Source organism: Lontra canadensis, unplaced genomic scaffold, assembly GCF_010015895.1.
Source record: "Lontra canadensis isolate GAN:19392208 unplaced genomic scaffold, GSC_riverotter_1.0 scaffold90, whole genome shotgun sequence".
Lineage (NCBI taxonomy): Eukaryota > Metazoa > Chordata > Mammalia > Carnivora > Mustelidae > Lontra > Lontra canadensis.
The window spans coordinates 3,800,482-3,815,584 of NW_022631084.1; positions in this window are offsets into that span (position 1 = coordinate 3,800,482).

Genomic DNA, 15,103 nt, shown 5'->3' on the forward strand with positions numbered 1-15,103 from the left:
CCCACTGAGCCACCCAGGCGCCCCCCCTGTGCTGTTTTATGTGAACATTTAGACCATTCACATTGAGAGTGATTATTGACAGATAAGATTTTATTGTCATTATGTTGCCTGTGAAGTCCTTGTTTCTATGGATTGTTTCTGTATATCTCTTTTCTGTATCACTCTTGGTGTCTTTCTCTTTTTATAGAACCCCCCCCCTTAATATTTCTTGGAAGACTGACTTAGTGATCTCATATTCTTTCAGTCTCTGCCAGTGCTGGAATCCTTCTATCTCTCCATCTATTCTGAATGACAGCCTTGACAGATACAGAATTCTTGGCTGCATGGTCTTCTCACTTAGTGCCCTGAATATGTCTTGCCACACTTTTCTGGCTTGCCAGGTCTCTGTGGACAGGTAGGACATTTCTCTGATATTCCTCACTCTCTGTATAAGGAATCTCTTCCCCCAACTGCCCTTAAAATTGTTTCCTTGGTTTTAAGATTAGCGAGATTTACTATTACATGCCTCGAGGTTGACCTGCCCTCATTGATTTTTTTGGGAGAATGTCCTCTCTGCCTCTAAGTTACCATTACTTGTTTCATTTCCAGATTAAGGAATTGCTCAGCTACTATTCGGTCAAACATATCTTCTAGTCCTCTCTTTCTCTCTCTCCACTCCCTCAGGGATCCCAGTAATTCTAACATTGGAAAGTTTCATGGCATCATTTATTTCTCTAATTCTGTTTTCTTGAATTTTAAGCTGTTCGTTCCAGGCCTCCTCCTGTTCCTTCTTTATCAGTTTGTCTTCAAGATCACTAATTAATTCTTCTGCCTCATTTAGCCTAATTGTTATAGTATCTAGATTAGATTGTATCTCATTGACAGGATTTTTAAGTTCTGCCAGATCTGCTCTCACTTCTTCCCTTAACGAATCTATGTTGCCATTAATGGTTTTCTCCAGTCTGACAATTGTCTTCATAACTGCTACCCTAAAGTCTATTTCTAACATCTTGCTTAGATCCTATCCATTAGATCTGCTAGAGAGGCCATTGTCTCTGGGTTTTTTTCTTTGTTGGGAATTCCTCCTCCTTGTCATTCTGTTGAGTTGTGTTTGAGGAGATGTATAGCTGAAAATATCAACCACTATCAAGGCAAGGTGAACCCTGGGAAGTTTCAGAGCAATCAGAAGTCACCATCAAAAAGAAATTAAAAAAAGAAGAAGAAGAAGAAGAAGAAGAAGAAGAAGAAGAAGAAGAAGAAGAAAAGTCCAGCCAAAATGAACCCCAAGAGTAAGATTTATAAAGTACAAAAACAAAAGCAAATAAAAAGACTGACAATAGAAAAGAAAAAAAAAAGAAATAAAAAATAAAAGAGAGGGGGAGGACAAGAAGGTGGTTAATCCCTCAATGTGGGCGAGGAAACATATTTCAGTTCTTCCTAGGTGTATCTTGTTATCTATGTTAGAGAACTCAATTTTCCAGAGATACAGGAAAATTAAAACTGGCATATATATATATATATATATATATACACATACATATATATATATATATATATGTATATATATATAAAATTGAATAGGGAAAAAAGACTACATTGAAGCTTATATCTATTTTTCTATCTATCTAGGTAGATAGATAAACAAGAATATGAATGAAAAAGTTCAAATTAAAAAGTTATTATGAAATGTTGTATTAAACATCTAGTTGAAATGGTAAGTAAAAAAAAAAAAAAGAACAAGAATCATGAGAAAGAATTAAAAAAAGAAAATGAGAGAGAGAGAAGACTTGTATCTAAGAAATATGCAGGCTGTGAGGCAATACCAGGAGTTTAATATACTGTTCTCCCCTGGCGTTGGGATTTTACAGTTTTATGGAGACCCTGTGGTTGTTGTCCTCTTATTATTTCAGCTTGTCCTCAGGGGGAGGGGCCTGTTACATTGTTTTTCATTCAATCCTGCTTGGGTGGAGTTGCGCTGCCCCCTTTCAAGGGGCTGGGATCCATGGAAAGCAGTTTTTGGGGCTTTTGTTCTCTGGAGGCTTTTGTTCTCTGATGGCTTTTTGTGCCTTTTCAGAGGGTCACAGCAAAGTAAACTGTTTGCACCCAGACCTCTGCCTCAGAGAGAAGCCACAGTCCGCTCCTCTCTGAGTGGTCCAGAACACACAGACTACCCCTCTGCACACTCTGTTGAATACTGCAGCCTCCAACAGGAAGTGTACACCCCCAGCAACTGTCTTAGTGGTCAACCGAGGCCTCCACTTGTCTCTGTACCTCCATGCCACCAAAACTGCAAGCAATATTGGTCCAGGTGAGCCCAGTCCTGGTGACTGCCATTCCCAGGACCTCTGACTCAAGTCCACACTGGGTCCTCTCAGCCCCAGCAGCAGTGGAGACAGCTGTGGTGGTGTTGCAGTGGCTGTGGTGGTGGCGGCAGCCACCAGCTGCAGGGACTGGTGACTCAAGTCCACACTGGGTCCTCTCAGGCATGGAGAGGCAGTGGCTCTGGTCGGTCCCAGGACCATGGGCTTACATCCATGCCTGTGGCCACCTGGTCCCAACAATTGTTCCTTGAGTCCCTCAAGTTCTGTTTGAGTGGTGTTATCAGGCCCTTCTTTTCTCCCATCCACCAGTCTCCAAACTATTGCTTGTCCCCAAACACAAGGCACTTTTGCATTGGGGTATTACTTTCCAGTGGTTAGATTCTGGTGGCTCCCTCCCACTTCTGTTTATCCTCCGATACCGGTTTGGGCATTCCCAGTCTGCTTTACCTCTCCACTGATGTCTTCTGCCCCTGTAGAGATCGAGAAGTGTATAATCTTACATCTCAGGATGATTTCATGGGTGTTCAGAGTGCTCCAGTAAATATCCAGCTCAATTCAGGGAACCGGGTCCCCTACTCCTCCACCATCTTGCCCCTTCCCCTATATTTTGTGTTTCAAATCTGTGGGGAACTGAAAGCTATTCAGGATATGGTGTTAGAAAAAGAGGCTAATCCTCTGGAGGAAAAAAAAAATGTTGGATTTTTACTTCACTCCCTATTCTAAAGAAATTTCAAATGAATAAAAATTTTAACATAAAAAAAGAAACACAAAGTAATAGAAAACAAGAAATTCTCTTATTCTCTACTACTTTTAAAAATTCCAAAAATAAGTGGAAAATGCATCTAAGTATATTTCAAAACTCAGAAGTTATAATGAGAAATGATAATAAATACATAAAAATATAACTGATCTTCTTTGTTCAAAACATCCTATACAAAGAAGATTAAAAGACAAATTGACAACATTTTGGTAATTGATATCAAAATTTAGTGCCTGAAGTTAACAAAATTTCCTACAAATCAATAAGAGAACAATGGCCCAATAAAAGAATGGCAAAAGACATGAACTGACATCACCACCCTCCTCCAAAAAAATGTCTCTTAAGAAATAACATGCTCAAAATCACTCATCCTAAGAGGTATAAACACTAAAGTTGCCAGATCCTGTTTTGCCCCCAAGCAATAAAATAATTGGATCATACTGTGATGGAAAGTGTTACAGAAATAGTCCTTCTCATATGTGCAGCTGGGTAGGAAACTGGTAACAGTTTGGGGAACAGCAATTTGGGGATTATGTATTAAAATTAAAACTGAAAGTTTGTTGACCCAGCAATTACACCCACAGGTTTTTTGTGGGTTTTTTTGCTTTTTTTTTTTTAAATATATGTATAATTGCATACATTCAAATGATATATATTCACTGCAGTTTTGGCTATAATAGCATAAAATTGGAACTACAATTTTGTTATTTTATAACTAGTTAAGTAACTTATCATGTTCTCATAAAAAAAAGAATATTTGTACAACCATTTAAAAGAAAAGCAGAGTCTTTCATGATTTGTCTCCCTCTCGGCTTCCGTTTTCCCTCCCTTCCCCTGAGGTCCTCTGCTATATTCCTTATGTTCCACAAATGAGTGAAACCATGGTAATTGACTTTCTCTGCTTTCCTTATTTCACTTAGCATAATCCCCTCCAGTTCCATCCATGTTGATGCAAATGGTGGCTATTCATCCTTTCTGATGGCTGCATAATATCCCATTGCATATATGAAACACATCTTCTTTACCCATTCATCTGTAGAAGGACATCTTGACTTTTCCACATTTTGGCTATTGTGGACATTGCTGCTATGAACATTGGGGTGTCTGTGCCCCTTCTTTTCACTACAGCTGTATCTGTGGGGTAAATACCTAGTAGTGCAATTCCTGGGTCATAGGGTAGCACTATTTTTAACATCTTGAGGAATCTCCATACTGTTTTCCAGGAAACAAACTGAGGATTACAGAAGGGAGGGCAGTGGGGGATGAGATAACCCAGTGATGGGTATTAAGGAGGGCACATGTTGTGATGAACAAGGGGGGTTATACACGACTAACAAATCATTGGAATATCACATCAAAAATTAATGATGTAATATATGTTGGCTAACTGTACTTCATAAAAAATTAAAAAAAAATAAAACTGCAAAAAAATTAAAATTAAAGAAAGGTACATAATATGACAGGACCTCCAATGGAAAAAAAGCAAGGAGTAAAATAGTTTGTATGATATGCACCATACATATATGTTATCATTACTAAATTTGGGGGGAGGGGGTACTAGATCTGCTGAAAGCCCGCCCCCCACTCACACACATACACAAGGCATTGTTTCTAGAGTCTTGTCCTCCATACAACTACTGAACTTCATGAGGTATTCACTTATTCACTTTGGTAAGCTGTTTGGTATAGAAGAAAGAATCAGAATCAGAAGCTCTGTATGCAGGTCTCAACTTTGATATTTATAGAGCATGTAATTCTGGATGGGTACCTTAACCTTTCTTAGTCTCAGTTTACTTCAAGTATAAAGCAAAGTAAAATTTTATTTTCATGGAAGATAGTGTGTCACGACAAATCATGGGCTGTGGGGCCATAGACCTAAGACTAAGTTTTTGTCTGTTATTTCTTGGCTTGGTGTCCTCAACACTGAAGCTCAGAAAGGTTAAACGGTTTGGTCAGAGACAGAAGATTGTTACAGGTAGCAAAGACCAGATCTGTTGACTGATTAATTTTGATAATCTATTCACATCAGAGTACATTTTCAAACAGAATTTCCTTAATAGCAATACAAAAAGATAAATAAATTCTCTTAAGTTGTTCTTGATTGGCATAAACTTTGTAGTTTTATTACATAATTTTTAAAATTATTAAATACCTTGGAGCTTTACAGTATGTTGACTTCAGATTTCTTATTAACCTAGTAGTGCAATTCCTGGGTCATAGGGTAGAACTATCTTTAACATCTTGAGGAATCTTGATGCCTTAAAGCAGTAAAAGCTGAAACATGGTATCATGCATTTTTATAATACATCTTTTCCTTCCCCTTTAAATGAAAGTATCATTTAACAAAATAATTTGGAAATAAAATATAGAGGGATCTGGGTGGCACAGTCAGTTAAACATCTGCCTTCAGCAAAGGTCAGATCCCAGGATCCTGGGATCGATCTCTACATCAGGCTCTCTGCGCAGAGAGGTGTTGGCTTCTCATTCTCCCTCTCCCCCTGCTTATGCTCTATCTCAATCGCTTGCTCTCAAAGAAATAAGTAAAATCTTAAAAAAAAAAAAAAAGAAAAAGAAAATATATAGTATTTAATTCTGTCTTGGATTCTTGTGGGAGAGTATATTTGGAGGTAAGCTTCAGAACAGGAAAAAATAAATAGCACAACATGGACTGGAAACTAGTAATTTGAATATGTGTGCATGTGTGTGTATTAGTTTTGGTTAAGAGCCTATGTTCTTTTCCATGCATTTAATTTCAACATGTTTTTGGAATATTTGAAATAACTTTAATATTTACTTTCCTCAAATTAAAACAGTACAGCAAATACTGTATAATAAACATAATCTTTAGGAATGACTGTGTCTGAGAACATCAGCAATTCACAGTCCCCTTGGCTCAGACACTCTATGTGACTTCATACAAATGGTTTCTCGAAGAGTTCACATTTTAATATCAATGTGTAATACATCCACTATTAAATCCAAGTTCAAGACTACCAAATTTTGTTGCTTAAATTTTCCCTTTTGTAACTTCTGTTCCTACTACCCTTGCAATTAATAAGTTTATCAGGGTGATCTTGTGCTTCATTCTTATTATCCAAAAGGTATGTTTTCACATATGTAAACAATGGTCAGAAATCAAAATTAGGTTATGGAAGTTCAGCTAAACAAATAGAAGAAACTAAAGACAATAGATGGCAGGGTCCTATGACCATAATTACTAAACAAGCAATGAAAAAAAGTTTGAAAGCGTCATTGATACACAGAAAAACATAATTCAATACAATTGTTGATTAGAGTAGCAAAAAAAAGTCTTTGAAAATATATTTGTAGTGAGCTATATAGAAAGATTTTTCTTTTTTTTTTAGATAAAAGGTGATTTCAATAAGACTCTGAAATGAAATAAACAACACTCCAGGATAGTCAAGAGACATTTATTTATAAACAAAGCAAACAAATACATGCCTTACTTCCAAACTTTATTCAGAATTTAAAAACTTATATTTGAAAAATCTTTCAAGATCCACTGAGCATTTCTGGTCACTGAGTTAGATAGAATATGTTCTTAGACATTGAACCTATGCAATAATTGGTAATAAAACATAGATCAAGAATATCTGTCATGGATAAAATATATTTCATTCTTACTTTTATTCAATATGCAAATATAAATAAAGCCACAACTTACAGTTTTGTTAGCAGTGTATTCTGATTTTGGTATAGGCTTGCTGGTCAAAGATCCGAATTTGAAGATACTTGATAGTACTGTCTACCCTCTAGTACCTATTCAGTTCACAACACCTAGAACAAACTTGTCTTTAATATCTTAACTTCTTGTGGAGTGTAGGAATTACATAATTTTAAGAAATAACAGAGCAGTATACTTAGCATTCTGTAATACTGACAAAACTCCTAAATTTCTTCAAATGAAAGATAAAATGTACTCTGATTGAGAGTTATAAAGATGTTCTGTATAGCATTCTTTAGTTCCTTTGCCAAAATTGTAGGGACTGTCATATGTTTTCCAATAGTAGAATAACGTCAGGGTAGTCACTGGATGTTATGTCTTTCAGTATCATGTCTTCAAAGGTAAACTTCAGCTCAGTATTGAAAGAAGGGCAAGTAAAATGGGTACATTTTACTGTATGTAAATTATACTCTAAGTAAAATTGAATTTTAAAAGTTTATTGAAACTATAGAAACACTGTGAATAAGAAACTAAGGTTCACCCATATTTGGTGGTCAAAGTCATCAGCTCCTCAGATTCAACTATGATGACTTTTAGCAATATGTTCTCATCAAGCTCATCCAAAACTAATTCTGTTTCAGAGTTTACCAAGCTTGTGTTTTCACAAAATTGTCTATGCAACTGTTAAACATAGAGATTCCATGCCCCCCCAACCCAAGACCTACTCAATCTGTATGTTTAACATCTGTACCATGCGATTCTTAAAATGAGCATATTTGAACAACAGGGCTTTATTTTCCCCAGCCTCTCTTCCCAATCATTTTGCTACTTAGGTTTCCATGTGAAATTCTTCCCGCTCAAATTTCTATTATTCGTTGAATTGTCCAAAGTTTCATGGACCTCTGCTTTCTATTATTCTTTGAACTGTCCAAAGTTTTATGGACCTCTGCTTTCTAGAACTCCAAATATGGCAGATGTTTTGATGATATCCTAATCCAGGATTCAAAAGAAAAAAAAATACAAGAAAAGACTACAGATCTTCTATTTTGGTTCAGTTTATCAGACAATGGAGTGAAAGAAAATTAAAATAAGGCAGTCATATTTCCAATGTCACCTTCCTAGGTAGGCAAAACATAACAATAATACTAATACTCTTACCTTCCAACTTATGATGCACTTTGCTTAAAAACAAAGAAAACATTTCAAGTATTTTGAAAGTGATTTAATATCTTTGAAACAAAACAAAGAAAGGCCACTACCAAATAAACAGCACTATGTAATTTCATTACATATTGGGAAAAGCAAATTTACTAATTTAAAAAAGGAATTTTAGGATCCCAAGGAGTTACTGATTTCTGAATTCAAAGGAATGCATTATAATACCTACTTGTTTTTGTTATTAGCACTTAGGTTAAATGTACAGTGAATATAGCTCTCATTGAATAAAGTGGCCTCAGCAATCTAACTAATTATTTTGTTTTCTTCATGAATTCCAAATTATTGAATCATTTCAGTAATTGAAAGTTGTCAAACTGAGTACAATGATGACAAATACCTAAAATTTCTGATACCCAGAATAGACATTACAGAGAAACAGTCTCTTGACTTGTTATAGCAAGGCTTATTTATGTTTTACTAAAACAGAGGTCCTTAAAGAAGCCACAAAGGAGTCATTTGGAATACTGATCAAATATAGACTCCTGGACCTCCCCTGCCAGAAGTAATGGTTATAAATCTTACAAGCAGTGGCCCAAGAATCTGCATTTCAACTAGATTCTTAGGCAATTCATATGCTGAAACCATTTGGGGAATCATTATGTTTTGTGACCCTAAACCTGATTGATACAGGATTCTTTCACAATCACTGAGTCACAGAAACAGTATCATGGCTCAGAAGCACAGATGAATCTGTACGACTGTGTTATGTTGACTATCTCTAAAAGGATTTCTCCAAAAGTAAATAAATAATAAGACAATTATTAGAAAAACCTTCCACAGAACCAACTGACATCGATTTTTAGCTACTCTTTTAGAGAATTTACTAAGGCCACAATCTGAAAGAAGCAATGCGTTTTCTTTAAATGCTACAATTGCTAAAGCACAGTCACTTGTTTTAGTCAATTGCTAAAGTGTGTGTGTGTTTCCTCCCTCCTTTCCTCCATCCATCCTCAGAAGGAGTTTTTCAAGATTATTTCCTGGCTGGTAAAAATGGGTTGGTAGTAAAGGGGAGGTAAGGGAGAGAGAGTATTACACGTTACATTTGTAAGAACGGTGGTTTAAATTTTAAAATTCTAATATTGTAACAAATACTGCCACAAATAGAGAAGAAACTAGGAAAGAGAACAAATAATTCAGAAGTAACAATACATTGTTTTGTTGAAATCTTTTATTATTTCTGTTTATACATAATGTTTCCTGCTTACCATCCTTCTTTCTCTTTCTCCTCTTTTCCTGACTCCTGACTTTTTATCCCACCCTACACACTGTATGTAACATGATCACTTTATTTTCAGGTGAACAGTTTATCAAGTTTTTACAGTATGTGCTTGGAATATTTTGGAGGACAAGATATGACAAAAAATTGACCCCATTTAATAACAAGTCACACTGTAACAGCATGTTTTAAATTGATCCTTGCCCAGTACATAAATCTTGTGATAATCGCTCATAAAAATGATTAGATAACACACACAATTATAAGTCAGCTTCTCCCCACATGCATGCAGGGCACATGCATTAATTAAACCACAAAGACCTGGAAAATAAAATACATTGGATATATAAATCTACACATCAAACTTACCAAAGGAAAGATAAATATTATATTCATTTCATTTATTGAATTTTTTCTGGTCTTTAAAAAAAAAAAAAAAAGCTTTTGAGAATGGCTGATAATCAGTACTGGTTTATGTAGAAATTGATGCCCTATGAAGCCATTTACTGAAGTGCACCTTGATAGCCTTGAAAGAGTCAATGCCTCTCATAAAGAGAGGTTATCAGGAGGCACAGAGAAGGTCTAACAGAATATTTATGCAGTGCCATTTTAAAATAGGCTAAATAACTTATTAATATGGCTCCTTTTCTTTCACATTTTGAAAACAAAATACTTTTAAAATTGAATAATCATTTTAGCAATGTGAATCCTTCAGAGATAACAGAAAAAGAAAAAAAACCCTTGAAGAGATGCAATTAAAATTATGACAAAGCACTAATTAAAAATTGAGCACATGTTCCAATATGAATGTTCCTACATATCTAAGATACAGTTCTGGAAAAATTTTCATATTGAACCTGCCATAGCTTAGACAACATCATTTGATGAAATTACATAGAACTTTCATTATCATGCTTATTTTATTTATTTTTAAATCTTGGATAATAGCTTTTAGCTCCATGTTTAATTCATGTTATTAACATTATAAAATCATTTTCCCATTGACAATGGCTTTAGTCTCCAGTTTTAATTTCTATATTTTAGAAGTTTCCCTTCAGTCTCAGAAAATATATACACATGTACATTATAAATAGTAGGTATGTATCTGTGTGTATGTAACAGGTTACAGAAATATTGCAAGCAGATAATCATATAAGTATGTGAAAAATGTAGTAGGCATATATGTATGTAAATAAGTATGTAGTAGAGATGTGGTTTGTACATGTGTAGATGTGTCAGCAGGGATTATAAGTTAGATTATAATACTTAGATTATAATACTAAGATATAGATAATACTCCATATCTTAGTATAATGTAGGTTCTCAATAAGTACATAATGAGTGAACCATGTTTCAAAATTTAGCATTAAACTTCAATGGGGAAATCTTATATTTTCTTGAAAATAAACTATTTGAGTTCAACAAAGTTGGTATTTCAGCCATATTCAAATATAAACTTTTCCTTTGAATCTTATCCTACAGGCTTTACTATTTTCTTGGCATGAATTTTTGCATTTTTTATACTTTACACTGAAAATTTATTAGTGCTTAACAGCTCCTTGCGAATTTTACTCTCCATTAATTAAAATACATATCTTCCTGTCATATATATTATTATTTGAATTGTAGGTTCAATATATTTCCCTTTAGCTCCAGTTTAAAACAATGTGATGTGGACTCTGAGAAACAAACTGAGGGTTTTGGAGGGGAGAGGGGTCGGGGTTTGGGTGAGCCTGATGGTAGGTATTAAGGAGGGCACGTATTGCATGGAGCACTGAGTGTGATGCATAAATAATGAATCTTGGAACACTGAAAAAATAAAATAAAGTTTAAATTTAAAAAAAAGTAATATGTACATTAAAATATAAAATAAAGCCTAAATGTATTTTCAATCCACTGCACAACAAGGACCATCTACTACCTATTATATAATCTAAGTTATAATACATCATAATAGGACTTTCCTTGCTTCTAACTTCAAGGCAATCTACCATGAACAATCATACTTCAGACTGTCCTTCAAACGTTCTTTTTCACAGGATGTTATTAACAGACCATATGCAAAATTCTCACCCAAGTAAATTTTTTTAATTTTAGTGTGTGCAATGCCAAAATTATATAGAATGATTAATTTGGGGGCACCTCGGTAGTTCAGTTGTTTAAGTAAGCTTAACCAAGCTTGATTTCCAGCTCAGGTCATGATCTCAGGGTTGTGGGATCAAGCCCAGTGTAGGCTTCATGTTGGGCGTGCAGCCCAATGGAACTCTTAGCTCCTCCCCTGCCCCCACTTACATTCCCTCTCATACTCAAAAAAAAAAAAAAGTTATTTGTTTATTTGAAAAATAAAAAATAAAAACCATGCTCCCAGATATTGCTCTAGGAACTAAAAATAACAAATAAGACATATATGATCCATGTTCTAATGAAATTAGTCTATTCTATTAATAAAAATATGACTATTTATATAATGATAAAACACTTTTTTGCATATCCCATCTTGAGATAGAGGCATTTAAATTAACAAAAAACATTCACAGCATTTACCTGGAATGAAATGGCTGTAAATATACTATTAAGTATATACTAATTATACTAACTACAAATTAAGATATAACTAAGATATCTTCTAGTTTTATAATTTTATGTGTCAGTGATTCTACATGATCTCAAGTTTCTGCCCTCAGAACCTGGACACCAGGCTACTGATCAATAGTGACTTCACCATCTACCCTCCTGCCATCAAACTGAGAATACTATCTTTGCAAAATACCAAGGAATATTATAAATCTCTCTGAACAACTGCATTTGCACTGCCCAGTTTCACTTCTCTCACTTTTACTGTTTCAAACCCTCACAATGTCTCCCTTTTAATGCTAATAAACTTCCAAGTTCCTCAATACTGTTCAACTACTGGAAAAATGGGAACCCTGGGAGAATCCCACTGATTGCCTTCTCTGTGATGCGTGTAAACATGGAACAGTGAAGTTGGCTGGAGAAATTCACCTCCCCATACTTGATCAAGTCTGACACATAACCTTTGTGCATGCTGCTTACAAATTCTAGAGTGTCCCAAGTCACAATCGCTACCACTCCCCAAAGCCATATTCAGAAGCATGGGAGTAATTCTATCATCTCCAACCTTAACTGAGTCCTTAAGGACACCTCACTATCCTTCTATTTCTCAAATGAGCTTTCTCACTCAACTCCTACTTAAGCCTAAGAGCAACGGAAAAACATTGCATGGTATCAGAAAGGCGGAGCGATATAATCAAATTTCCATTTTATAAAACTCTCTAAATGCACGGAAAGAGACCAATGGAGAAAGTAAAAACTAAGGCTATTGCAGTAATTCACACAAAGGGTGTTAGCTTGAATTTAGACAACATCAGTACCCATGAATAAAATAGCCAGATCTAAAATAGGATACAAAATCCTCTGCTGTGACCTAAGAACTGAAGCTAATATGGCTACAGATTTTTTTTTTCTTTTCCCTTAAGAAAGTTACCCTCTCATGGGATGTCACAGAAAATTTAAAAAGTAAACTAATAGAAAGTGCACGCACACACACACACACACACACACACACATCTACCTTAGAAAGTGAATAATGTTTCTAACAAAGAAAGTCAGTCAGTCAAGGTGCATTCATCACAAGGGAGGGAATAGGTTTTGTACAATAAAATATCCTTAACAAACACAGCCTCCTTGGGAAAATATGATTTGTGAAACACCTTGACGGCAGTGACCTAATGAACTACATACATATCTTAAGCGAATACCCCAGAAAGAGGGACACGAGACAACACAGAAGCTACGCAGGCCCTAACCTTGGTGCTGGAGAAACAACCCGCAGCAGGACAACAGCATGGAGGGACTGTCTGCATGGCCACTCCGTTTTCAGTGCTTGGTCCCCACTGCCCATGCCCTCGCCACAGAGGCTGCGGGGGCAGAGCTGTAGTGGATCAGAGCTAGTAGAGCCAGCACGAGCCTGCTGGGAGCGACCCCCGACCTTTGACCTCCATCGACCTCCATCCTGGTACCAGGGCCGGGATTTCCCACCCCTGGGCCTGAGCTGCTTCCAGTGGCATCAGGGCATCTCTCTTTACAATCCGAGGAGCAGCAATGGGGTGAGTCGGCCCCAGAAGATGTGGAGGGACGTGGCTAGCAGAGTTGGAGATGGACTTGGGATCTGTGCAGGGTCCTTGTGTTGCTGATGGAGCGGAGGTGGGAAGGGGAGGCGCATGATTTGGGCTCTTCAGAATGCAGTCTCGCTTGAAGAGGAAGCAGGTGCATCCTGAGCTGACTGAGTTAGAGGAATTCAGAGGGGAAATGGGGGCCTGGTCTTGCTGTGCTTTGTAGGCTATTAAAGGATTTTGGCTTTATGTGGAGACAAATAGAAGTTGCTGCACTTGTGAGCAGAGAAGTCACAGAATCCAAACTTGTGCTTCGTAAGGATCTCTGGTTTTTGTGAGGAGAATAAATGGTAGGGTATCGATTATCGAAGTAGGGACATTTATTGAATTAAATAGCATTGATGCGCCCTAGTGGCGCAGTTGGTTAAGCCTACAGTTCATGGTTTCAGCTCAAGTCGTTTACTCAGGGTCCAGGGATAAGACCCCCTGGGGCTCCACATTCAGCGGGGAGTCTTCTTGGGATTCCCTCTCCCTCTTCCTCTGCCCCTCTCACTCCTTCTCTCTCTCTCTCAAGTAAATAAATAAATCTTAAAAAAAAAAATTAAATGGGATGCTGGTGACTTGACCCAGAATAGCAGTAATGAAGGTGGTAAAAAGTGGATTCTGGAACTAGATATTTATATTTATATATAGTGTTGGCCTGTTACAAATAAAGCTGGTGTAAGTATTCATATACATGTTTCTGTGTGAGTGATAAGTCTTTATTTCTCTGAGAATAGCCAGGAGTGCAGTTACTGAGTAGTATGGTAGTTACATGTTTAGTTTTATTACAACTGCATTTTTTGGAAGTAGCTGTACCATTTTACATTCCTGCCAGCAATGTATAAGTGATGTCACTGTTTTGTTTTTTTTTATTTTAAGCATTCTCATAAGTAATATCTCATTATGGTTCCAATTATCATATCCCAAATGATGTTGAACATGCTTGTGCTTATTTGGCATCTGTATATACTTAACAGTGAAAGGTCTTTTCTTAAAAAAAAAAAAATTCTCTTCTTTCTCTTGCCAATTTTCTAACTGGGTTTTTTTTTTTTTTTAATTGCTGATTTTTGAGACTTCTTTATACATTCTGAATACTTGTGCTTTGTTGGATGCGCCATATGCAAATATTTTCTCCCAACCTGTACCTTGTTTTTCTATCCTCTTAACAGGATCTTTTGCAGAGCAAAAGTTTTTAGTGTTAATACGCAGCTCATCAGTTTTTCTTTTTATGAATGGTGTTTTTAGTGTCAAATCTAAAACCAAATTGCCTAGCCCTACATCCTTAGGCTTTCTTCTATTTTTTCCCTAAAATACATATAGTTAAGTCTATGATTCACTTTAAGTTAACCTTTGTGTACAGTGTAAGAACCCTCCCCCCCCTTACGTATGTCCAATTGCTCCAGGACCATTTGTGAGGAAGGGTTTTTCAAAACTCATTTGGGCATATTTATGTGGGTTTATAACTGTGTTCTTTATTCTAACCCACTGATCTATTCCATCAATACCACACTTACTCAAGCTGTATAACAAATTTGAAAGTATATATTAAATATATATCTTAAAATTGGTAGACCGATTGCTCCCACCTTAATTTTTTTTTATAAAATTAGTTCAGGTATTCTAGTTCCTTTTTATTTCCATATAAATTTTAGAATAATCTTCTGTATATCTACAAAAAAATCCTGATGGGGTTTTGATGGGAATTACATTAAAACTGTTATATATATATATATATATAAAAAAAAAACC